Below are 25,087 nucleotides of genomic sequence, written 5' to 3'. Positions count from 1 at the left end.
TTTCAGCAGTGAGTTTGCTTCTCCCAATTCGGTGCCCCCCGACGTGATTGCCCTGCCTGTGACGGCTGCACGGACATTATCGAAAGGGGGGGGGGGCGCCCCCGCCGATTTCGGCGGCCCGGAAGAACGATCCCGGAAGCCTCTGGGAACGTGGTGAGACTCAGCCAAAAGTTGTAAGGTAAAGGCAAGGGAAGGAGCTGCCAACTGTGGCGACTGCCTGTAGTTGTAGTGCACAAAGAGCCGGGCAAGAAAAGGGCTGTAAGGATTGTGCGGTTGGGCGGGGATTGAGGTCAGTGAGAGCGTGTGCGTGAGACGTGAGCTGGCCAGTCCGGTCTCACGAAGGGATTGTGGAGTCCTTCTCCCTGCGTTTCCAAGCTCTGGCGAGGGACTCGGCCAGGGAAGGGACGAAGCGGTTGGGGCCGGAAAGCGTGGCCCTCGGGAAACGGGGCAGGGGTCGGGTAAAGAGAGCAGCCCCGGGCAAAAGGGGAGCGAAAGGGTCCCCAGGGCTATACGCCCGGACAGCCCTCTGGGGTTCCAATTAGCGGAGTGGGAAGAGAATCCGAATCCGCGGGATAAAGCTCAGGGAGCAGTGATAGATTAGTGGAGGGAGAAATGGGCTAGAGAGAAGAGCAGAGCAGACAATTTGTTGTGGCCCCCATAGGGGTCCTCGGAAGGATGGATCTGGCAGGCTCTCAACCTTCTGTTAAGAATGAGGAGCCTTTTCATCAGGAGGAGAGGGAATATGCCGTTCGCTGGCAAGGCAGCGTCTGGTCAGCAGCGGCAGGAATGGATTTGAAGGTGGAGGAAGAGGAAGAGGAAGAGGCAGAACCTGAAAAGTGGGAACCACTGCATCACTTACCCCCACCTTATAACCCTGCAGTCCCTGCAGCCCCCCCTCCTCCCTGCAGACCCCCTCATCCCTGCAGCCCCCCTCCTCCTTGCAGACCCCCTCCTCCCTACAGCCCCCCTCCTCCCTGCAGCCCCCCTACCCTCTACAGCCCCCCTCCTCCCTACAGCCCTCCTCCTCCCTCCAGCCCCCCGTCCTCCCTCCAGCCCCCCTCCTCCCTGCAGCCCCCCCTCCTCCCTGCAGCCCCCCTCCTCCCTACAGCCCCCCATTCTCCCTACAGCCCCCCTCCTCGCTACAGCTCCTTTCCTCCCTAGAGCCCCCCTCCTAGCTGCAGCCCTTCTCCTCCCCACAGCCACCCTCCTCGCTGGAGACCCCCTCCTCCCTGCAGCCCCCCATGCTCCCTACAGCCCCCCTCCTCCCTACAGACCCCCTCCTCCCTACAGCCCCCCGTCCTCCCTCCAGCCCCCCGTCCTTCAGAACCCAACCTTTCATGAGAGACGCTTGAAGAAAACAACACTTAATAAAAGTAGGTTTCGTGCCGACTGCCTCTCTTCATTTACGCCGCGGGGGGGGGGGGGGGGGGGGGGGCGGGGGGGTGCCGGGCGGGCGATACCAGGCGGCCCTCGTCCCGGGGACCACGTTCCAGCCGCAGGCTGGATGAGGCTCTGTCCAGCCTGATCTAGTGTGGGGTGTCCCTGCCCATGGCAGGGGGGTTGGAACTAGATGATCCTTGTGGTCCCTTCCAACCCTGAATGAAACTATGAAACTAGGAAGGCTCTCTCCTCAGGGCTGCTTTCCAGCCAGTCCCTGCCCAGCCTGCATTTGTGCCTGGGATTGCCTCGACCCAGCTGCAGGACCCTGCCCTTGCTCTTATTCAACTTCATGAGCTTGGCTTGTGCCCAACTCTCCAGCCTGTCAAGGCCTGTCAGTGCTAGCCTAGGCCCCCCGCCACCCCCCACCCCGCCGAACATTCACTGCAGCCGAGAGCTTGCCGCTCGACGCCTACCCCACCCGCCCCGCCCGGCCCCCCGCTGCCATCCGGCGCTGCCCCCGGCCGCTGCGCCCCGCCTCTCCTCGCTCCCCCCCACCCGGCAACCCGGCTGCCGGGCACGCCAAGTCCCAGGGCAGGGAACAGGTGCTGCCGGCACCCCGTGCTGCCTGCCGGCTTCCCTCCACTGCATCCCCCCCGCCGCCGGCCAACGAGTCGGCGCATCCATACCGTCCCGAGAGCCCGAGGCCACGTGGAAGAAAAGAGAGAACTGGCATTAGCAACTAGGAGAAGCAGAACCTACAGATTCATTGCAAAGTCTGGAACTGTTTGGAGTTGTTTGGCCATGGACTCCTCGGCTTCACAACTCAATCAATAGAGTGAGTGATTCTCTCTCTGGGGCAGCAGTAGCCAATCGCATTGAGGAAGCAGAATGAAGAGAGGCAGTCGGCACGAAACCTACTTTTATTAAGTGTTGTTTTCTGTTGTGTTCTGAAGGACGGGGGGCTGTAGAGAGGAGGGGGGGCTGTAGGGAGAATGGGGGGCTGTAGGGAGGAGGGGGGCTGTAGGGAGAATGGGGGGCTGTAGGGAGGAGGGGGGCTGCAGGGAGGAGGGGGGCTGTAGGGAGGAAAGGGGCTGTAGGGAGGAGGGGGGCTGTAGGGAGGAGGGGGGCTGCAGGGAGGAGGGGGGCTTCAGGGAGGAGGGGGGCTGTAGGGAGGATGGGGGCTGTAGGGGCTAGGGGGGCTGAGGGAGGAGGGGGGCTGCAGGGAGAAGGGGGGCTGTAGGGAGAATGGGGGGCTGCAGGGAGGAGGGGGGCTGCAGGGAGGAGGGGGGCTGTAGGGAGGAAAGGGGCTATAGGGAGGAGGGGGGCTGTAGGGAGGACGGGGGCTGTAGGGAGGATGGGGGGCTGTAGGGAGGAGGGGGGCTGTAGGGACGAGGGGGGCTTTAGGGGGTAGGGGGGCTGCAGGGAGAAGGGGGGCTCTAGAGAGGACGGGGGCTGTAGGGAGGAGGGGTTCTGTAGAGTGGAGGGGTGCTGTAGAGAGTGGGGACTGGAGGGTGGAGGGGGGCTGCATGGAGGAGGGGGGGCTGTAGGGAGGAAAGAAGCTGCAGGGGGGACAGGGGCTGTAGGGAGGAGGGGGTCTGGAGGGAGGAGGGGGTCTGGAGGGAGGATGGGGGTCTGGAGGGAGGAAGGGGGCTGCTAGGGAGGAGGGGGGCTGCAGAGAGGAGGGGGGGCTGCAGGGACTGCAGGGTTATAAGGTGGGGGTAAGTGATGGAGTGGTTCCCACTTTTCAGGTTCTGCCTCTTCCTCTCCGTCTTCTTCCACCTTCAAATCCGTTACTGCCGCTGCTGACCAGACGCTGCCTTGCCAGCCAGCGGCATATTCCCTCTCCTCCTGATGAAAAGGCTCCTCATTCTAACAGAAGGTTGAGAGCCTGCCAGATCCATCCTTCCGAGGACCCCTATGGGGGCCACAACAAATTGTCTGCTCTGCTCTTCTCTCTAGCCCATTTCTCCCTCCAATAATCAAGCACTGCTCCCTGATCTTTATCCCGCGGATTCGGATTCTCTTCCCACTCCGCTAATTGGAACCCCAGAGGGCTGTCCGGGCGTATAGCCCTGGGGACCCTTTCTCTCCCCTTTTTCCCGGGGCTGCTCTCTTTACCCGACCCCTGCCCCGTTTCCCGAGGGCCACGCTTTCCGGCCCCAACCGCTTCGTCCCTTCCCTGGCCGAGTCCCTCGCCACAGCTTGGAAACGCAGGGAGAAGGACTCCACAATCCCTTCGTGAGACCGCACTGGCCAGCTCACGTCTCACGCACACGCTCTCACTGACCTCAATCCCCGCCCAACCGCACAATCCTTACAGCCCTTTTCTTGCCCGGCTCTTTGTGCACTACAACTACAGGCAGTCGCCACAGTTGGCAGCTCCTTCCCTTGCCTTTACCTTACAACTTTTGGCTGAGTCTCACCACCTTCCGCGAGGCTTCCGGGATCCTTCTGCCGGGCCGCCGAAATCGGCGGGGGCGCCCCCCCCCCTTCCGATAAAGTCCGTGCAGCCGTCGCAGGCAGGGCAATCACGTCGGGGGGCACCGAATTGGGAGAAGCAAACTCACTGCTGAAAATTTAGGACCAGTTCATTAGCAAAGAAAGGCAACACAGCGCTGGGCGCAGAGCGAGTTTGCCGGAGGCGAGCCCCAACACCACCAGGTGACCTTCAATAGACGGCAAACAGACATATTCATCTATTAAAATAGACATAGTTTCATAGTTTCATAGTTTCATTCAGGGTTGGAAGGGACCACAAGGATCATCTAGTTCCAACCCCCCTGCCATGGGCAGGGACACCCCACACTAGATCAGGCTGGACAGAGCCTCATCCAGCCTGCTCTTAAACACCCCCAGGGACGGGGCCTCGACCACCTCCCTGGACAACCCATTCCAGGGTTTCACCACTCTCATGGTGAAGAACATCCTCCTCACATCCAGCCTGAATCTCCCCTCCTCCAGCTTCATTCCATTCCCCCTAGTCCTATCACTACCTGAGATCCTGAGAAGCCCTTCCCCAGCCTTCCTGTAGGCCCCCTTCAGATCCTGGAAGGCCACAATGAGGTCACCTGGGAGCCTTCTCTTCTCCAGACTGAACAGCCCCAACTCCTCAGTCTGTCCTCATAGGAGAGGTGCTCCAACCCTCTGCTCATCCTTGTGGCCCTTCTCTGGACACGTTCCAGCACCTCCACATCCCTCTTGGAATAGGGGCTCCAGACTGGACACAGTACTCCAGGTGGGGTCTCACCAGGGCTGAGGAGAGGGGGAGGATCACCTCCCTCCACCTGCTGGCCACACTCTCCTGATCAGCCCAGGATCTGATTGGCTTTGCGGGCTGCAAGAGCACATTGAGAGCTCCTGGTGAGCTTTTTGTCCCCCCAGCACCCCCAAGGCTCTCTCCTCAGGGCTGCTTTCCAGCCAGTCCCTGCCCAGCCTGCATTTGTGCCTGGGATTGCCTCCACCCAGCTGCAGGACCCTGCCCTTGCTCTTCTTGAACTTCATGAGGTTGGCTTGTGCCCAACTCTCCAGCTGTCAAGGCCTGTCAGTGCTAGCCTAGGCCCCCCACGCCCCCCACCCCGCCGAACATTCACTGCAGCCGAGAGCTTGCCGCTCGACGCCTACCCCACCCGCCCCGCCCGGCCCCCCCGCTGCCATCCGGCGCTGCCCCGGCCGCTGCGCCCCGCCTCTCCTCGCTCCCCCCACCCGGCAACCGGCCGCCGGCCACGGCAAGTCCTTGCCCTTGCCTCTTGCGGCTGCTGCCACCCCCCGGCCCCCCACACCCCCCGGCCCCCCGTTACCGGTTTGCGAGGAGCCACCCCCGCCCGCCGTTATCTCTTGCCGCTGCCCCCCCCTCCCCCCCCCGCTGCCGCTCCCCTGCCCCCCGAAGCCGCTAGCAGCTGGGCACCCCCCGCCAAAGCAGCCGCGCCTTCCCCTTCCCACATTGGCAACTGCAGGGGGGAGGTTGCGCTCCGCTCCTCCGGCCCTAAAGCCGCCCTCGCCCGCGCCCCGGCTTGCCGCTTGGCTCGGCTGCCCGCCCGCCCGCTAATCCCCCCAACGCCCCCACCCCAAAAACCCCCCAGCCCTACCGCGTGCCGCTCGCCCTCTCTCCCTAGCCTGCTCCCCCCCGCCGGCGCTTGCTGCCGCCGCCGTCCGGCCCTCCCGCCCCGCCCCGGGGCAGTCCATTCCAATGGGCAATCACTTTCTCCGTGGAAAACTTCCTCCTCACCTCCAGCCTCAACTTCCCCTGGCGCAGCCTGAGACTGTGTCCTCTTCTTCTGCTGCTGGCTGCCTGGGAGAAGAGACCAACCTCTACCTCTTTACAACCCCCCTTCAGGCAGTTGGAGAGAGCAAGAAGGTCACCCCTGAGTCTCCTCCTCTCCAGGCTAAGCAACCCCAGCTCCCTCAGCCTCTCCTCACAGGGCTGTGTTCCAAGCCCCTCACTAACTTCCTTGCCCTTCTCTGGACTCGTTCCAGCAAGTCAACCTCCTTCCTAAACTGAGGGGCCCAGAACTGGACACAGGACTCGAGGTGTGGCCTAACCAGTGCTGAGCACAGGGCAGAATGACCTCCCTGCTCCTGCTGGCCACACTGTTCCTAATGCAGGCCAGGATGCCATTGGCCCTCCTGGCCGCCTGGGCACACTGCAGGCTCATGTTCAGCCTACCATCGGTCAGCACCCCCAGGTCCCTCTCTGCCTGGCTGGTCTCCAGCCTGTAGCACTGCCTGGGGTTGCTGTGGCCGACGTGCAGCCCCCGGCTCTTGGATGTGTTCAGTCTCCTGCCCTTGGCCTCTGCCCATCTGCCCAGCCTGTCGAGGTCTCTCTGCAAATCCTCTCTACCCTCTAGCAGATCAACTCCTGCCCCCAGCTTGGTGTCGTCAGCAAATTTGCTGATGATGGACTCAATGCCCTCATCCAGATCATCAATCAAGATGTTAAAGAGCCCAGGGCCCAGCACTGATCCTTGGGGCACACCACTGGTGCCTGGCTGCCAGCTGGCTGTGGCACCATTCACCACCACTCTCTGGGTTCGGCCATCCAGCCAGTTCCTAACCCAGCTCAGAGTGCTGCTGTCCAACCCATGGGCTGACAGCTTGGCCAGCAGTTTGCTATGGGGGACGGTGTCAAAGGCCTTGCTGAGGTCCAGGTAAACTACATCCCCAGGCCTCCCCACATCCACCAGGCGGGTCACCTGATCCTAGAAGGAGATCAGGTTGGTCAGGCAGGACCTGCCCTTCCTAAATCCATGCTGCCTAGGCCTGATCCCTTGGCCATCCTGTAAGTGTTGTGTTATTGCACTCAGGATGACCTGTTCCATTCATTTCATTTCTTTTTCCACCACACAATTTCATTTCATTTCATTTCATTTTCATTTCATTTCATTTCATTTCATTTCATTTCATTTCATTTCATTTCATTTCATTTCAATTAATTTCATTTTCATTTAGTTCCGTTTTGTTTCGTTTATTTTCATTTAGTTTCGTTTTCAGCCACACAATTTAATTTCATTTCATTTCATCTCATTTTGTTTTGTTTCGTTTAGTTTCTTCTCCTTTTGTTTCGATTTCCACCACACAATTTCATTTCATTTCATTTCTTTTCATTCCATTTCATTTCATTTCATTTCATTATTTCATTTCATTTCATTTCATTTCATTTCATTTCATTTCATTTCATTTAGTTTCGTTTTGTTTCGTTTGAAGCAGACCGTCCAACAAAGAACTGCTCGCTCTACTGTCCTTTCCAGTAGGAGAACGTGTCAACAATGAACCATAACTTGTGCTGAACAGCAACTGTGGAAACAACTTACTGACAACAATTCTTGAGATGACACAGAAGGGCAGCAACCAAAATAAGGAGAACAGCGCAGATGGAGACACCGAGCAGCGAATAAACTAGCACTGTAAGCCGCCTTCGACCAACCACTACCAGATCCGGATGCAGCCTGGTGCGATGGGCAGCGCCAGCTCTCCTCCTGAGAAAAGAATCGATTGATCATCCAAAAGGGAATAGCCTTGCTTTTGTTTCAATCAACCAGAACCTTAACAGAACTAACCTTTTGGGTTGGTGTGCAGGGCTAACGATTGCTACTCTCGGCCTCTCCTCCCTGCTGGGTGTCCGTGGCCTAACAGCCTAAGAGCGAGAAGACATTTCAGGGTTACAGCCAAGTGAGGAAGTATTGTCTGGGTTTTGATGACAATACTGTAGAGAAACGTTACCCTTGGCGGACTGGCCGCATCTCGGAAAGCTCTGGGAATGGATCCGGGATGGTCTCGTCCTCTTTGGCGGTGGCCATCTCTTCCACCTCCGAAGGAGGGGGGCTGCAGCGAGGAGGGGGGTCTGCAGGGAGGAGGGGGGCTGTAGGGGGTAGGGGGGCTGTAGGGGGTAGGGGGGCTGCAGGGAGGAGGGGGGCTGTAGGGAGGAGGTGGTCTGTAGGGAGGAGGGGGGCTGCAGGGAGAAGGGGGGCTGTAGGGAAGAAAGGGGCTGCAGGGAGAAGTGTGGCTGTAGGGAGGAAAGGGGCTGTAGGGAGGAGGAGGGCTGTAGGGAGGAGGGGGTCTGGAGGGAGGAGGGGGTCTGGAGGGAGGAAGGGGGATGGAGGGAGGAGGGGGGCTGTAGGGAGGAGGGGGGCAGCAGGGAGGAGGGGGGCTGCAGGAGGAGGGGGGCTGCAGGGACTGCAGGGTTATAAGGTGGGGGTAAGTGATGCAGTGGTTCCCACTTTTCAGGTTCTGCCTCTTCCTCTTCCTCTTCCTCTTTCTCCACCTTCAAATCCGTTACCTGCCGCTGCTGACCAGACGCTGCCTTGCCAGCCAGCGGCATATTCCCTCTCCTCCTGATGAAAAGGCTCCTCATTCTTAACAGAAGGTTGAGAGCCTGCAGATCCATCCTTCCGAGGACCCCTATGGGGGCCACAACAAATTGTCTGCTCTGCTCTTCTCTCTAGCCCATTTCTCCCTCCAATAATCTATCACTGCTCCCTGATCTTTATCCCGCGGATTCGGATTCTCTTCCCACTCCGCTAATTGGAACCCCAGAGGGCTGTCCGGGCGTATAGCCCTGGGGACCCTTTCGCTCCCCTTTTGCCCGGGGCTGCTCTCTTTACCCGACCCCTGCCCCGTTTCCCGAGGGCCCACGCTTTCCGGCCCCAACCGCTTCGTCCCTTCCCTGGCCGAGTCCCTCGCCAGAGCTTGGAAACGCAGGGAGAAGGACTCCACAATCCCTTCGTGAGACCGGGACTGGCCAGCTCACGTCTCACGCACACGCTCTCACTGACCTCAATCCCCGCCCAACCGCACAATCCTTACAGCCCTCTTCTTGCCCGGCACTTTGTGCACTACAACTACAGGCAGTCGCCACAGTTGGCAGCTCCTTCCCTTGCCTTTACCTTACAACTTTTGGCTGAGTCTCACCACGTTCCCAGAGGCTTCCGGGATCCTTCTTCTGGCGCCCCCCCCTTCCGATAAAGTCCGTGCAGCCGTCGCAGGCAGGGCAATCACGTCGGGGGGGCACCGAATTGGGAGAAGCAAACTCACTGCTGGAAATTTATGACCAGTTCATTAGCAAAGAAAGGCAACACAGCGCTGGGCGCAGAGCGAGTTTGCCGGAGGCGCGCCCCAACACCACCAGGTGACCTTCAATAGACGGCAAACAGACATATTCATCTATTAAAATAGACATAGTTTCATAGTTTTCATTCAGGGTTGGAAGGGACCACAAGGATCATCTAGTTCCAACCCCCCTGCCATGGGCCAGGGACACCCCACATTAGATCAGGCTGGACAGAGCCTCATCCAGCCTGCTCTTAAACACCCCCAGGGACGGGGCCTCGACCACCTCCCTGGACAACCCATTCCAGGGGTTTCACCACTCTCATGCTGAAGAACCTCCTCCTCACATCCAGCCTGAATCTCCCCACCTCCAGCTTCATTCCATTCCCCCTAGTCCTATCACTACCTGAGATCCTGAGAAGCCCTTCCCCAGCCTTCCTGTAGGCCCCCTTCAGATCCTGGAAGGCCACAATGAGGTCACCTGGGAGCCTTCTCTTCTGCAGACTGAACAGCCCCAACTCCTTCAGTCTGTCCTCACAGAGAGGTGCTCCAGCCCTCTGCTCATCCTTGTGGCCCTTCTCTGGACACGCTCCAGCACCTCCACATCCTCTTGGAATAGGGGCTCCAGAACTGGACACAGTAATCCAGGCGGGGTCTCCCCAGGGCTGAGGAGAGGGGGAGGATCACCTCCCTCCACCTGCTGGCCACACTTCTCCTGCTGCAGCCCAGGAGCTGATTGGCTTTGCGGGCTGCAAGAGCACATTGAGAGCTCCTGGTGAGCTTTTTGTCCCCCCAGCACCCCCAAGGCTCTCTCCTCAGGGCTGCTTTCCAGCCAGTCCCTGCCCAGCCTGCATTTGTGCCTGGGATTGCCTCCACCCAGCTGCAGGACCCTGCCCTTGCTCTTATTGAACTTCATGAGCTTGGCTTGTGCCCAACTCTCCAGCCTGTCAAGGCCTGTCAGTGCTAGCCTAGGCCCCCACCCCACCCCCACCCCGCCGAACATTCACTGCAGCCGAGAGCTTGCCGCTCGACGCCTACCCCACCCGCCCCGCCCGGCCCCCCCGCTGCCATCCGGCGCTGCCCCGGCCGCTGCGCCCCGCCTCTCCTCGCTCCCCCCAACCCGGCAACCGGCCGCCGGCCACGGCAAGTCCTTGCCCTTGCCTCTTGCCGCTCCTGCCACCCCCCGGCCCCCCACACCCCCGGCCCCCGTTACCGGTTTGCGAGGAGCCCCCCCCCCGCCCGCCGTTATCTCTTGCCGCTGCCCCCCCTTCCCCCCCCGCTGCCGCTCCCCTGCCCCCCAAAGCCGCGGAGCAGCTGGGCACCCCCCCGCCAAAGCCGCCGCGGCTTCCCCCTTCCCACGTTGGAGCCTGCAGGGGGGAGGGCGCGCTCCGCCGCTCCGGATCGCGACGCAGGCCTGCCTCTTCCCTCCTGGCCTGCCCGCCTGCTCTTAGCCCCTGCGACGGAGGCGGCGCTATTAGGGGTGCCGCGTGCCGCCGTTATCTCTCGCCGCTGCCCCTCCCGTCTGTCGTCCCCCGGCTCCAAAAACTTGCTGCTCTCCACGTTGGAGCCTGCAGTGGGGGAGGTGTGCGCTCCGCTTCTCCGGCCCTAAAGCCGCCCTCGCCCCGCGCCCCGGCTTGCCGCTTGGTTCGGCTGCCCGCCCGCCCGCTAATCCCCCAACGCCCCCACCCCAAAAACCCCCCAGCCCTACCGCGTGCCGCTCGCCCTCTCTCCCTAGCCTGCTCCCCCTGCCGGCGCTTGCTGCCGCCGCCGTCCGGCCCTCCCGCCCCGCCCCGGGGCAGTCCATTCCAATGGGCAATCACTTTCTCCGTGGAAAACTTCCTCCTGACCTCCAGCCTCAACTTCCCCTGGCGCAGCCTGAGACTGTGTCCTCTTCTTCTGCTGCTGGCTGCCTGGGAGAAGAGACCAACCTCTGCCTCTTTACAACCCCCCTTCAGGCACTTGGAGAGAGCAAGAAGGTCAAGAGCAAGAAGGTCACCCCTGAGCCTCCTCCTCTCCAGGCTAAGCAACCCCAGCTCCCTCAGCCTCTCCTCACAGGGCTGTGTTCCAAGCCCCTCACTAACTTCGTTGCCCTTCTCTGGACTCGTTCCAGCAAGTCAACCTCCTTCCTAACCTTTAATTTCATTTCATTTCATTTTCCACCACACAGTTTCAGTTCACTTCATCTCATTTCATTCCATTTCATTTCATTTCATTTCATTTCATTTCATTTCATTCCATTCCATTTCATTTCATTTCATTTCATTTCATTTCATTTCATTTCATTTCATTTCATTTCATTTCATTTCATTCCATTCCATTTCATTCCATTCCATTCCATTTCATTTCATTTCATTTCATTCCATTTCATTTCATTTCATTCCATTTCATTTCATTTCATTTCATTCCATTCCATTTCATTTCATTCCATTCCATTTCATTTCATTTCATTCCATTTCATTTCATTTCATTTCATTCCATTCCATTTCATTTCATTTCATTTCACTTCATTTCATTTCATTTCATTCCATTCCATTTCATTTCATTTCATTCCATTTCATTTCATTTCATTTCATTTCATTTCATTTCTTTTCATATCATTTCATTTCATTCCATTCCATTTCATTTCATTTCATTTCACTTCATTTCATTTCATTTCACTTCATTTCATTTCATTTCATTCCATTCCATTTCATTTCATTTCATTCCATTTCATTTCATTTTATTCCATACCATTTCATTTCATTTCATTTCACTTCATTTCATTTCATTTCATTTCATTCCATTTCATTTCATTTCATTTCATTTCATTCCATTTCATTTCATTTCATTTCATTCCATTCCATTTCATTGCATTTCATTTCATTTCATTCCATTTCATTTCATTCCATTTCATTTAATTTAATTTAATTTCATTTCATTTCATTTCATTTCATTTCATTTCATTTCATTTCATTTCATTTCATTTCATTCCATTTCATTTCATTCCATTCCATTCCATTCCATTCCATTCCATTCCATTCCATTCCATTCCATTCCATTCCATTTCATTTCATTCCATTCCATTTCATTTCATTTCATTTCATTTCATTTCATTTCATTCCATTCCATTTCATTTCATTTCATTTCATTTCATTTCATTTCATTCCATTTCATTTCATTTCATTTCATTTCATTTCATTTCATTTTCCACCACACAATTTCAGTTCACTTCATCTCATTTCATTTCATTTCATTTCATTTCATTTCATTTCAGTTCATTTCATTTCATTTCATTTCATTTCATTTCATTCCATTTCATTTCATTTCATTTCATTTCATTTCATTTCATTTTCCACCACACAATTTCAGTTCACTTCATCTCATTTCATTTCATTTCATTTCATTTCATTTCATTTCATTTCATTCCATTCCATTTCATTTCATTTCATTTCATTTCATTTCATTTCATTTAGTTTCGTTTCGTTACGTTTTGTTTTGTTTGGTTTTGTTTCATGTAGTTTCATTTATCTTCATTTTGTTTTGTTTCTTTTCGTTTCATTTTCCACCTCACAATTTAATTTAATTTAATTTAATTTAATTTAATTTAATTTAATTTAATTTCATTTCATTTCATTTCATTTCATTTCATTTCATTTCGTTTTGTTTTGTTTTGTTTCATTTAGTTTCATTTAGCTTCATTTAGCTTCATTTAGCTTCATTTTGTTTTGTTTTTTTTTCGTTTTGTTTTCCACCTCGCAATTTAATTTAATTTCATTTCATTTCATTTCATCTCATCTCATTTTATGTCATTTTATTTTATTTCATATTATTATGTTTCATCATTTCTTTTCATTTAATTTAATTTCATTTTGTTTTGTTTGGTTTTGTTTCATTTTCTACCACAGAAATTAATTTAATTTCATTTCATCAAATTTCATTGAATTTCATTTCATTTAGTTTCATTTAGCTTCATTTTGTTTTGTTTCTTTTCGTTTTGTTTTCCACCTCGCAATTTCATTTCATTTCATTTCATTTCATTTCATTTCATTTCATTTCATTTCATTTCATTTCATTTCATTTCATTTCATTCCAATGGGCAATCACTCTCTCGGTGGAAAACTTCCTCCTGACCTCCAGCCTCAACTTCCCCTGGCGCAGCCTGAGACTGTGTCCTCTTCTTCTGGTGCTGGCTGCCTGGGAGAAGAGACCAACATCTGCCTGGTTACAACCCCCCTTCAGGCAGTTGGAGAGAGCAAGAAGGTCACCCCTGAGTGTCCTCCTCTCCAGGCTAAGCATAGTTTCATAGTTTCATAGTTTCATTCAGGGTTGGAAGGGACCACAAGGATCATCTAGTTCCAACCCCCCTGCCATGGGCAGGGACACCCCACACTACATCAGGCTGGACAGAGCCTCATCCAGCCTGCTCTTAAACACCCCCAGGGACGGGGCCTCGACCACCTCCCTGGACAACCCATTCCAGGGTCTCACCACTCTCATGCTGAAGAACCTCCTCCTCACATCCAGCCTGAATCTCCCCACCTCCAGCTTCATTCCATTCCCCCTAGTCCTATCACTACCTGAGAACCTGAAAAGTCCTTCCCCAGCCTTCCTGTAGGCCCCCTTCAGATACTGGAAGGCGACAATTAGGTCACCTGGGAGCCTTCTCTTCTCCAGACTGAACAGCCCCAACTCCTTCAGTCTGTCCTCACAGGAGAGGTGCTCCAGCCCTCTGCTCATCCTTGTGGCCCTTCTCTGGACACACTCCAGCACCTCCACATCCCTCTTGGAATAGGGGCTCCAGAACTGGACACAGTACTCCAGGTGGGGTCTCCCCAGGGCTGAGGAGAGGGGGAGGATCACCTCCCTCCACCTGCTGGCCACACTTCTCCTGCTGCAGCCCAGGAGCTGATTGGCTTTGCGGGCCATTTTCCTCCACACAATTTCATTTCATTTCATTTAATATCATTTCATTTCATTTCATTTCATTTCATTTCATTTCATTTCATTTCATTTCATTTCATTTCATTTCATTCCATTCCATTTCATTTCATTTCATTTCATTTCATTTCATTTCATTTCATTTCATTTCATTTCATTTCATTTTCCACCACACAATTTCAGTTCACTTCATCTCATTTCATTTCATTTCATTTCATTTCATTTCATTTCATTTCATTTCATTTCATTTCATCTCATTTCATTTCATTTCATTTCATTTCATTTCATTTAGTTTCGTTTTCCACCACAAAAGTTCATTTCATTTCATTTTGTTTTGTTTCATTTTGTTTCAATTTTCACCACAAAATTTCATTTCATTTCATTTCATTTCATTTCATTTCATTTCATTTCATTTCGTTTCATTTCATTTCGTTTCATTTCGTTTCATTTCATTTTGTTTTTTTGGTTTTGTTTCATTTAGTTTCTTTTAGCTTCATTTTGTTTTGTTTCTTTTCGTTTCATTTTCCACATCACAATTTCATTTCATTTCATTTCATTTCATTTTATTTCATTTTGTTTCGTTTAGTTTTCTTTCATTTAGTTTCATTTAGTTTCGTTTTCCACCACAAAATTTCATTTCATTTCATTTCGTTTTGTTTCATTTTGTTTCATTTTGTTTCAATTTTCACCACACAATTTCATTTCATTTCATTTCATTTCATTTCATTTCATTTCATTTCATTTCATTTCATTTCATTTCGTTTCATTTCATTTCATTTCATTTCATTTCATTTTCCACCACACAATTTCAGTTCACTTCATCTCATTTCATTTCATTTCATTTCATTTCATTTCATTTCATTTCATTTCATTTCATTTCATTTCATTTCATCTCATCTCATCTCATTTCATTTCATTTCATTTCATTTCATTTAGTTTCGTTTTCCACCACAAAATTTCATTTCATTTCATTTTGTTTTGTTTCATTTTGTTTCAATTTTCACCACAAAATTTCATTTCATTTCATTTCATTTCATTTCATTTCATTTCGTTTCATTTCATTTCGTTTCATTTCGTTTCATTTCATTTTGTTTTTTTGGTTTTGTTTCATTTAGTTTCATTTAGCTTCATTTTGTTTTGTTTCTTTTCGTTTCATTTTCCACATCACAATTTCATTTCATTTCATTTCATTTCATTTTATTTCATTTTTGTTTCGTTTAGTTTTGTTTCATTTAGTTTCATTTAGTTTCGTTTTCCACCACAAAATTTCATTTCATTTCATTTCGTTTTGTTTCATTTTGTTTCATTTTGTTTCAATTTTCACCACACAATTTCATTTCATTTCATTTCATTTCATTTCATTTCATTTCATTTCATTTCATTTCGTTTCATTTCGTTTCGTTTAGTTCCGTTCCTTTTAAGTTTGTTTCGTTTAGTTTCATTAAGTTTCGTTTTGTTTTCCACCACAGAGTTTCATTTCATTTCATTTCATTTCATTTCATTTCATTTCATTTCATTTCGTTTTGTTTTGTTTTGTTTCGTTTCGTTTCATTTTGTTTCGATTTTCACCACACAATTTCATTGCATTGCATTTCATATCATGTCATTTCATTTCATTTCATTTCATTTTCTACCTCACAATTTCATTTCATTTCATTTCATTTCATTTAATTACATTTCATTTCATTCCATTTCGTTTCATTTCGTTTCGTTACTTTTCATGTAGTTTGGATTCATTTGGTTTTGATGCGTTTTGAATTAGTTTAGTTTTGTTTAGTTTTCCACCACACAATTTAATTTCATTTCATATGATTTCATTTCATATGATTTCATTTCATTTCATTTCATTTCATTTCATTTCATTTCATTTCATTTCATTTCATTTCATTTCATTTTCCACCACAGATTTTCATTTCATTTCATTTCATTTCATTTCATTTTCCACCACAGATTTTCATTTCATTTCATTTCATTTCATTCCATTTCATTTCATTTCTTTTGATTTAATTTCATTTCATTTCATTTTCCACCTCACAATTTCATTTTATTTCGTTTCATTTCATTTTGTTTCGTTTTCCACCACAAAATTTAATTTAATTTAATTTAATTTCATTTAATTTAATTTCATTCTATTTCATTTAATTTCATTTCATTTTATTCATTAGCCGGCGGCGGGGGGATGCAGCGGAGGGAAGCCGGCAGGCAGCACGGGGTGCCGGCAGCAGCTGTTCCCTGCCCTGGGACTTGGCGTGGCCGGCGGCCGGTTTGCCGGGTGGGGGGGAGCGAGGAGAGGCGGGGCGCAGCGGCCGGGGGCAGCGCCGGATGGCAGCGGGGGGCCGGGCGGGGCGGGTGGGGTAGGCATCAAGCGGCAAGCTCTCGGCTGCAGTGAATGTTTCGGCGGCGTGGGGGGTGGGGGGGGGCCTAGGCTAGCACTGACAGGCCTTGACAGGCTGGAGGAGTTGGGCACAAGCCAACCTCATGAAGTTCAATAAGAGCAAGGGCAGGGTCCTGCAGCTGGGTCGAGGCAATCCCAGGCACAAATGCAGGCTGGGCAGGGACTGGCTGGAAAGCAGCCCTGAGGAGAGAGCCTTCATAGTTTCATTCAGGGTTGGAAGGGACCACAAGGATCATCTAGTTCCAACCCCCCTGCCACGGGCAGGGACACCCCACACTAGATCAGGCTGGACAGAGCCTCATCCAGCCTGCGGCTGGAACGTGGTCCCCGGGACGAGGGCCGCCTGGTATCGCCCCGTCCGGCCCCCCGCCCCCCGCCCCCCCCGCCGCGGCGTAAATGAAGAGAGGCAGTCGGCACGAAACCTACTTTTATTAAGTGTTGTTTTCTTCAAGCGTCTCTCATGAAAGGTTGGGTTATGAAGGACGGGGGGGCTGGAGGGAGGACGGGGGGCTGTAGGGAGGAGGGGTGGGGTCTGTAGGGAGGGAGGGGTAGGGGCATGGGGGCAGTAGGGAGGAGGGGGCTGTCAGGGAGGTGGAGGAGGGGGTCGGCTGCAGCGAGGAGGGTGGCTGTAGGGAGGAGAAGGGCTCTGCAGGCTAGGAGGGGGGCTCTAGGGAGGAAAGGGGCTGTAGGGAGGCAGGGGGGCTCTAGGGAGGAGGGGGGCTGCAGGGAGGAGGTGGGGCTGCAGGGAGGGAGAGGGGGCTGGAGGGAGGACGGGGCTGGAGGGAGGAGGGCTGGGAGGGGGCTGGAGGGAGGACGGGGGCTGTAGAGGGTAGGGGGGCTGCAAGGGAGGAGGAGGGGGGGCTGTAGGGAGGAGGGGGGCTGTAAGGGGGGGTAGAGGGGCTGCAGGGAGGAGGGGGGGCTGCAGGGACAAGGGGGGCTGTAGAGAGAATGGGGGGCTGTAGGGAGGAGGAGGGCTGTAGGGAGGAGGGGGGGCTGTAGGGGGTAGGGGGGCTGCAGGGAGAAGGGGGGCTGTGGGGAGGAAAGGGGCTGTAGGGAGGAGGGGGGCTGTAGGGAGGAGGGGGGCTCTAGGGGGGTAGGGGGGCTGCAGGGAGAAGGGGGGCTGTAGGGAGTAGGGCGGCTGTAGGGGATAGGGGGCTGCAGGGAGGAGGGGGGCTGAAGGGAGGAGGGGGGCTGCAGGGAGGAGGGGGGCTGTAGGGACGAAAGGGGGTTGTAGGGAGGAGGAGGGGGGCTGTAGGGGGTAGGGGGGCTGCAGGGAGGAGGGGGGCTGCAGGGAGGAGGGGGGGCTGTACAGGGTAGGGGGGCTGCAGGGAGGAGGGGGGGCTGCAGGGAGGAGGGGGGCTGTAGGGGGTAGGGGGGGCTGCAGGGAGGAGGGGGGCTGCAGGGAGGAGGGGGGGCTGTACAGGGTAGGGGGGGCTGCAGGGAGGAGGGGGGGCTGCAGGGAGAAGGGGGGCTGTAGAGAGAATGGGGGACTGGAGGGAGGAGGGGGGCTGCATGGAGGAGGGGGGGCTGTAGGGAGGAAAGGTGCTGCAGGTAGGACGGGGGCTGTAGGGAGGAGGGGGTCTGCAGGGAGCAGGGGGTCTGGAGGGAGGAAGGGGGCTGCAGGGAGGAGGGGGGCTGCAGGGAGGAGGGGGGGCTGTAGGGAGGAGGGAGGCCGTAGGGAGGAGGGGGGTCTGGAGGGAGGAAGGGGGCTGCAGGGACTGCTGGGTTATAAGGTGGGGGGTAAGTGATGCAGTGGTTCCCACTTTTCAGGTTCTGGCTCTTCCTCTTCCTCTTCCTCTTCCTCTTCCGGGATGCAGCGAGGAGGGGGGGCTGCAGGGAGGAGGGGGACAGTAGAGAGGAGGGGGGGCTGCATGGAGGAGGGGGGCTGTAGGGAGGAAAGGTGCTGCAGGGAGGACGGGGGCCTGTAGGGAGGAGGGGGGTCTGGAGGGAGAAGGGGGGGCTGTAGGGAGGAGGGGATCTGGAGGGAGGAGGGGGTCTGCAAGGAGGAGGGGGGGCTGTAGGGATGAGGGGGGTCTGGAGGGAGGATGGGGGGCTGCAGGGACTGCAGGGTTATAAGGTGGGGGTAAGTGATGCAGTGGTTCCCACTTTTCAGGTTCTGCCTCTTCCTCTTCCTCTTCCTCTTCTTCCACCTTCAAATCCGTTACTGCCGCTGCTGACCCAGACGCTGCCTTGCCAGCCAGCGGCATATTCCCTCTCCTCCTGATGAAAAGGCTCCTCATTCTTAACAGAAGGTTGAGAGCCTGACAGATCCATCCTTCCGAGGACCCCTATGGGGGCCACAACAAATTGTCTGCTCTGCTCTTCTCTCTAGCCCATTTCTCCCTCCAATAATCTCTCACTGGTCCCTGAGCTTTATCCCGCGGATTCGGATTCTCTTCCCACTCCGCTAATTGGAACCCCAGAGGGCTGTCCGGGAGCGTATAGCCCTGGGGACCCCTTTCGCTCCCCTTTTTCCCGGGGCTGCTCTCTTTACCCGACCCCTGCCCCGTTTCCCGAGGGCCACGCTTTCCGGCCCCAACCGCTTCGTCCCTTCCCTGGCTGAGTCCCTCGCCAGAGCTTGGAAACGCAGGGAGAAGGACTCCACAATCCCTTCGTGAGACCGGACTGGCCAGCTCACGTCTCCCGCACACGCTCTCACTGACCTCAATCCCCGCCCGAACCGCACAATCCTTACAGCCCTTTTCTTGCCCGGGTCCTTGCGCACTACAACTACAGGCAGTCGCCACAGTTGGCAGCTCCTTCCCTTGCCTTTACCTCACAACTTTTGGCTGAGTCTCACCACCTTCCGAGAGGCTTCCGGGATCCTTCTGCCGGGCCGCCGAAATCGGCGGGGGGCGCCCCCCCCCCCTTCCGATAAAGTCCGTGCAGCCGTCACAGGCAGGGCAATCACGTCGGGGGGCACCGAATTGGGAGAAGCAAACTCACTGCTGAAAATTTATGAGCAGTTCATTAGCAAAGAAAGGCAACACAGCGCTGGGGCGCAGAGCGAGTTTGCCGGAGGCGCGCCCCAACACCACCAGGTGACCTTCAATAGACGGCAAACAGACAGATTCAGCTATTAAAACAGACATAGTTTCATAGTTTCATTCAGGGTTGGAAGGGACCACAAGGATCATCTAGTTCCAACCCCCCCTGCCATGGGCAGGGACACCCCCACACTAGATCAGGCTGGACAGAGCCTCATCCAGCCTGATCTTAAAACTACCCCCAGGGACGGGGCCTCAACCACCTCCCTGGACAACCCCATTCCAGGGGTCTCACCACTCTCATGCTGAAGAACCTCCTCCTCACATCTAGCCTGAATCTCCCCACCTCCAGCTTCATTCCATTCCCCCTAGTCCTATCACTACCTGAGATCCTGAGAAGCCCTTCCCCAGCCTTCCTGTAGGCCCCCTTCAGATCCTGGAAGGCCACAATGAGGTCACCCTGGGAGCCTTTCTCTTCTCCACACTGAACAGCCCCCAACTCCTTCAGTCTGTCCTCACAGGAGAGGTGCTCCAGCCCTCTGATCATCCTTGTGGCCCTTCTCTGGACACGCCTCCAGCACCTCCACATCCCTCTTGGAATAGGGACCTCCAGAACTGGACCCAGTAATCCAGGCGGGGTCTCCCCAGGGCTGAGGAGAGGGGGAGGATCACCTCCCTCCACCTGCTGGCCACACTTCTCCTGCTGCAGCCCAGGAGCTGATTGGCTTTGCGGGCTGCAAGAGCACATTGAGAGCTCCTGGTGAGCTTTTTTGTCCCCCAGCACCCCCAAGGCTCTCTCCTCAGGGCTGCTTTTCCAGCCAGTCCCCTGCCCAGCCTGCATTTGTGCCTGGGATTGCCTCGACCCAGATGCAGGACCCTGCCCTTGCTCTTCTTGAACTTCATGAGGTTGGCTTGTGCCCAACTCTCCAGCCTGTCAAGGCCTGTCAGTGCTAGCCTAGGCCCCCACCCCACCCCACCCCGCCGAACATTCACTGCAGCCGAGAGCTTGCCGCTCGACGCCTACCCCACCCCCCCGCCCCCGCCCCGGCCCCCCCCGCTGCCATCCGGCGCTGCCCCGGGCCGCTGCGCCCCGCCTCTCCTCGCTCCCCCCCACCCGGCAACCGGCCGCCGGCCCACGGCAAGTCCTTGCCCTTGCCTCTTGCCGCTGCCTGCCACCACCCCCGGCCCCCCCACACCCCCCGGCCCCCGTTACCGGTTTGCGAGGAGCCCCCCCCCCGCCCGCCGTTATCTCTTGCCGCTGCCCCCTCCTCCCCCCTCGCGGCCGCTCTCTGCCCCCCGAAGCCGCTAGCCGCTGGGCACCCCCCCGCCCAAAGCCGCCGCGGCTTCCCCTTCCACATTGGTCCCTGCAGGGGCAGGTCGCCGCTCCGCCGCTCCGGATCGCGACGCGGGGCTGCCGCTTCTCTCCTGGCCTCCTCGCCGCTGCCCCCCTCCCGTCCGTCGTCCCCCCGGCTCCAAAAACTTGCTGCTCTCCCACGTTGGAGCCTGAAGTGGGGAGGTTGCGCTCCGCTCCTCCGGCCCTAAAGCCGCCCCTCGCCCGCGCCCCGCGCTTGCCGCTTGGCTCGGCTGCCCGCCCCGCCCGCTAATCCCCCCAAACGCCCCCCACCCCAAAAACCCCCCAGCCCTACCGCATGCCGCTCGCACCTCTCTCCCTAGCCTGCTCCCCCCCGCCGGCGCTTGCTGCCGCTGCCAGCTGCCGCTTGCCGCCGCCGCCCGCCGCCCGCTGCAGCCGCCGGGACCGACGCTGCCGCCGCCGCCGCCGCCCCGCCGGGACCAGACGCTCCCCGCTGCTGCCGCGGCCCCGCCTCGCTCTGGTGGCGCCTCGCGCTCGGAGAGCCCCGGCTACCCGGCCGTCCGGCCGTCCCCTCCCCGCACCCGCCCCACCCCAGGGCAGTCCATTTCAATGGGCAATCACTCTCTCCGTGTAAAACTTCCTCCTGACCTCCAGCCTGAACTTCCCCTGGCGCAGCCTGAGACTGTGTCCTCTTCTTCTGCTGCTGGCTGCCTGGGAGAAGAGACCAACCTCTACCTCTTTACAACCCCCCCTTCAGGCAGTTGGAGAGAGCAAGAAGGTCACCCCTGAGACGACTCCTCTCCAGGCCAAACAACCCCAGCTCCCTCAGCCTCTCCTCACAGGGCTGTGTTCCAAGCCCCTCACTAACTTCCTTGCCCTTCTCTGGACTCCCTTCCAGCAAGTCAACCTCCTTCCTAAACTGAGGGGCCCAGAACTGGACACAGGACTCGAGGTGTAGCCTAACCAGTGCAGTATACAGGGGCAGAATGACCTCCCTGCTCCTGCTGGCTCCACTCTTCCTGATGCAGGCCAGGATGCCCTTGGCCCTCCTGGCCGCCTGGGCACACTGCAGGCTCATGTTCAGCCTACCATCCACACCAGCACCCCCAGGTCCCTCTCTGCCTGGCTGCTCTCCAGCCACTCTGACCCCAGCCTGTAGCACTGCATGGGGTTGTTGTGGCCAATGTGCACAACCCAGCACTTGGATGTGTTCAATCTCATGCCGTTGGACTCTGCCCATCTGTCCAGCCTCTCGAGGTCTCTCTGCAGAGCCTCTCCACCCTCCAGCAGCTCAACTCCTGCCCCCAGCTTGGTGTCATCAGCAAATTTACTGATGAGAGGACTCAATGCCCTCATCCAGATCATCAATCAAGATGTTAAAGAGGATGGGGCCCAGCACTGATCCCTGGGGGACTCCGCTACTGACTGGCTGCCAGCTGGATGTGACACCATTCACACCACCACTCTCTGGGTTCGGCCATCCAGCCAGTTCCTAACCCAGCTCAGAGTGCTGCTGTCCAAGCCATGGGCTGACAGCTTGGCCAGCCACTTTGCTCTGGGGGACGGTGTCAAAGGCCTTGCTGAGGTCCAGGTAAACTACATCCACAGGCCTCCCCATATCCCACCAGGCGGGTCACCTGATCCTAGAAGGAGATCAGGTTGGTCAGGCAGGACCTGCCCTTCCTAAATCCATGCTGCCTAGGCCTGATCCCTTGGCCATCCTGTAAGTGTTGTGTTATTGCACTCAGGATGACCTGTTCCATTCATTTCATTTCTTTTTCCACCACACCAATTTCATTTCATTTTCATTTCATTTCATTTCATTTCCTTTCATTTCATTTAGTTTCGTTTTGTTTCATTTAGTTTCGTTTTGTTTCGTTTATTTTCATTTAGTTTCGTTTTCAGCCACACAATTTAATTTCATTTTCATTTCATCTCATTTTGTTTTGTTTCGTTTAGTTTCTTCTCGTTTTGTTTCGATTTCCACCACAACCATTTCATTTCATTTCATTTCATTTCATTTCATTTCATTTCATTTCATTTCATTTCATTTCATTTAGTTTCATTTAGTTTCATTTTGTTTCGTTTGAAGCAGACCGTCCAACAAAGAAACTGCTCGCTCTACTGTCCTTTCCAGTAGGAGAACGTGTCAACAATGAACCATAACTTGTGCTGAACAGGAACTGTGGAAACAACTTACTGACAACAATTCTTGAGATGACACAGAAGGGCAGCAACCAAAATAAGGAGAAACAGCGCAGATGGAGACACCGAGCAGCGAATAAACTAGCACTGTAAGCCGCCTTCGACCAACCACTACCAGATCCGGATGCAGCCTGGTGCGATGGGCAGCGCCAGCTCTCCTCCTGAGAAAAGAATCGATTGATCATCCAAAAGGGAATAGCCTTGCTTTTGTTTCAATCAACCACAACCTTAACAGAACTAACCTTTTGGGTTGGTGTGGAGGGCTAACGATTGCTACTCTCGGCCTCTCCTCCCTGCTGGGTGTCCGCGGCCTAACAGCCTAAGAGCGAGAAAGACATTTCAGGGTTACAGCCAAGTGAGGAAGTATTGTCTGGGTTTTGATGACAATACTGTAGAGAAACGTTACCACCTTGGCGGACTGGCCGGCATCTCAGAAAGCTCTAGGAATGGATCCAGGATGATCTCGTCCTCTTTGGCGGTGGCCATCTCTTCCACCTCCGAAGGGAGGGGGGCTGCAGCGAGAAGGGGGGCTGCAGGAAGGAGGGGGGCTGTAGGGAGGAGGGGGGCTGTTGGGAGGAGGGGGGCTGCAGGGAGAAGGGAGGCTGTAGGGAGGAAAGGGTCTGTAGGGAGGAGGGGGGCTGTTAGGGAGGAGGGGGGCTGCAGGGAGGAGGTGGTCTGCAGGGAGGAGGGGGTCAGGAGGGAGGAAGGGGGGCTGTAGGGAGGGAGGGGGGGCTGCAGGGAGGAAAGGTGCTGCAGGGAGGAAGGGGGCTGGAGGGAGGAAGGGGGCTGTAGGGAGGAGGGGGGGCTGCAGGGATGAGGGGGGCTGCAGGGACTGCAGGGTTATAAGGTGGGGGTAAGTGATGCAGTGGTTCCCCACTTTTCAGGTTCTGGCTCTTCCTCTTCCTCTTCCTCCACTTTGAAATCCGTTACTGCCCGCTGCTGACCAGACGCTGCCTTGCCAGCCAGCGGCATATTCCCTCTCCTCCTGATGAAAAGGCTCCTCAATTCTTAACAGAAGGTTGAGAGCCTGCCAGATCCATCCTTCCGAGGACCCCTATGGGGGCCACAACAAATTGTCTGCTCTGCTCTTCTCTCTAGCCCATTTCTCCCTCCAATAATCTAGCACTGCTCCCTGAGCTTTATCCCGCGGATTCGGATTCTCTTCCCACTCCGCTAATTGGAACCCCAGAGGGCTGTCCGGGCGTATAGCCCTGGGGACCCTTTCGCTCCCCTTTTTCCCGGGGCTGCTCTCTTTACCCGACCCCTGCCCCCGTTTCCCGAGGGCCACGCTTTCCGGCCCCAACCGCTTCGGCCATTCCCTGGCCGAGTCCCTCGCCAGAGCTTGGAAAACGCAGGGAGAAGGACTCCACAATCTCTTCGTGAGACCGGACTGGCCAGCTCACGTCTCAAGCACACGCTCTCACTGACCTCAATCCCCGCCCAACCGCACAATCCTTACAGCCCTTTTCTTGCCTTGCTCTTTGTGCACTACAACTCCAGGCAGTCGCCACAGTTGGCAGCTCCTTCCCTTGCCTTTACCTTACAACTTTTGGCTGAGTCTCACCACGTTCCCAGAGGCTTCCGGGATCCTTCTTCCAGGCCGCCGAAATCCGGCGGGGGCGCCCCCCCCCCCTTCCGATAATGTCCGTGCAGCCGTCGCAGGCAGGGCAATCACGTCGGGGGGCACCGAACTGGGAGAAGCAAAACTCACTGCTGAAAATTTATGACCAGTTCATTAGCAAAGAAAGGCAACACAGCGCTGGGCGCAGAGCGAGTTTGCCAGAGGCGCGCCCCCCAACACCACCAGGTGACCTTCAATAGACGGCAAGCAGACAGATTCATCTATTAAAATAGACATAGTTTCATAGTTTCATTCAGGGTTGGAAGGGGACCACAAGGATCATCTTGTTCCAACCCCCCTGCCCATGGGCAGGGACACCCCCACACTAGATCAGGCTGGACAGAGCCTCATCCAGCCTGCTCTTAAACACCCCCAGGGACAGGGCCTCAACCACCTCCCTGGACAACCCATTCCAGGGTCTCACCCACTCTCATGCTGAAGAACTCTCCTCCTCACATCTAGCCTCAATCTCCCCACCTCCAGCTTCATTTCCATTCCCCCTAGTCCTATCACTACCTGATATCCTGAGAAGCCCTTCCCCAGCCTTCCTGTAGGCCCCCTTCAGATACTGGAAGGCGACAATTAGGTCACCTCGGAGCCTTCTCTTCTGCAGACTGAACAGCCCCAACTCCTTCAGTCTGTCCTCACAGGAGAGGTGCTCCAGCCCTCTGCTCATCCTTGTGGCCCTTCTCTGGACACGCTCCAGCACCTCCACATCCCTCTTGAAA

At 54.9% G+C, this 25,087-nt stretch overlaps 1 long non-coding RNA gene across 3 annotated transcripts; it reads right to left on the bottom strand.

Annotated features, from left to right (window-relative positions):
- Positions 1 to 18,281: 18,281 nt before the first annotated feature.
- LOC137440388 (uncharacterized) lies at positions 18,282 to 25,077 on the bottom strand. 3 transcript variants are annotated; one of them, XR_010987118.1, is made up of 4 exons: positions 22,981 to 23,058; positions 22,734 to 22,899; positions 19,010 to 19,182; positions 18,282 to 18,522 (listed from the first exon to the last, which is right to left on the bottom strand). It is a non-coding gene; the product is annotated as an uncharacterized lncRNA (long non-coding RNA). The 3 variants fall into 3 exon arrangements; XR_010987120.1 differs by lacking the exons at positions 22,734 to 22,899; positions 22,981 to 23,058 and adding an exon at positions 24,951 to 25,077; XR_010987119.1 differs by lacking the exons at positions 22,734 to 22,899; positions 22,981 to 23,058 and adding an exon at positions 19,606 to 19,681.
- Between the last annotated feature and the right edge of the window lie 10 nt (positions 25,078 to 25,087).

The sequence above is a fragment of the Melanerpes formicivorus genome, unplaced genomic scaffold (assembly GCF_026170545.1).
Source record: "Melanerpes formicivorus ecotype bairdi unplaced genomic scaffold, bMelFor1.0.p_v2 SCAF_2920, whole genome shotgun sequence".
In the NCBI taxonomy this organism is placed as follows: domain Eukaryota; kingdom Metazoa; phylum Chordata; class Aves; order Piciformes; family Picidae; genus Melanerpes; species Melanerpes formicivorus.
Note: the sequence above shows the minus strand (reverse complement) of the source record. Positions and strands in the feature narration are given on the sequence as shown.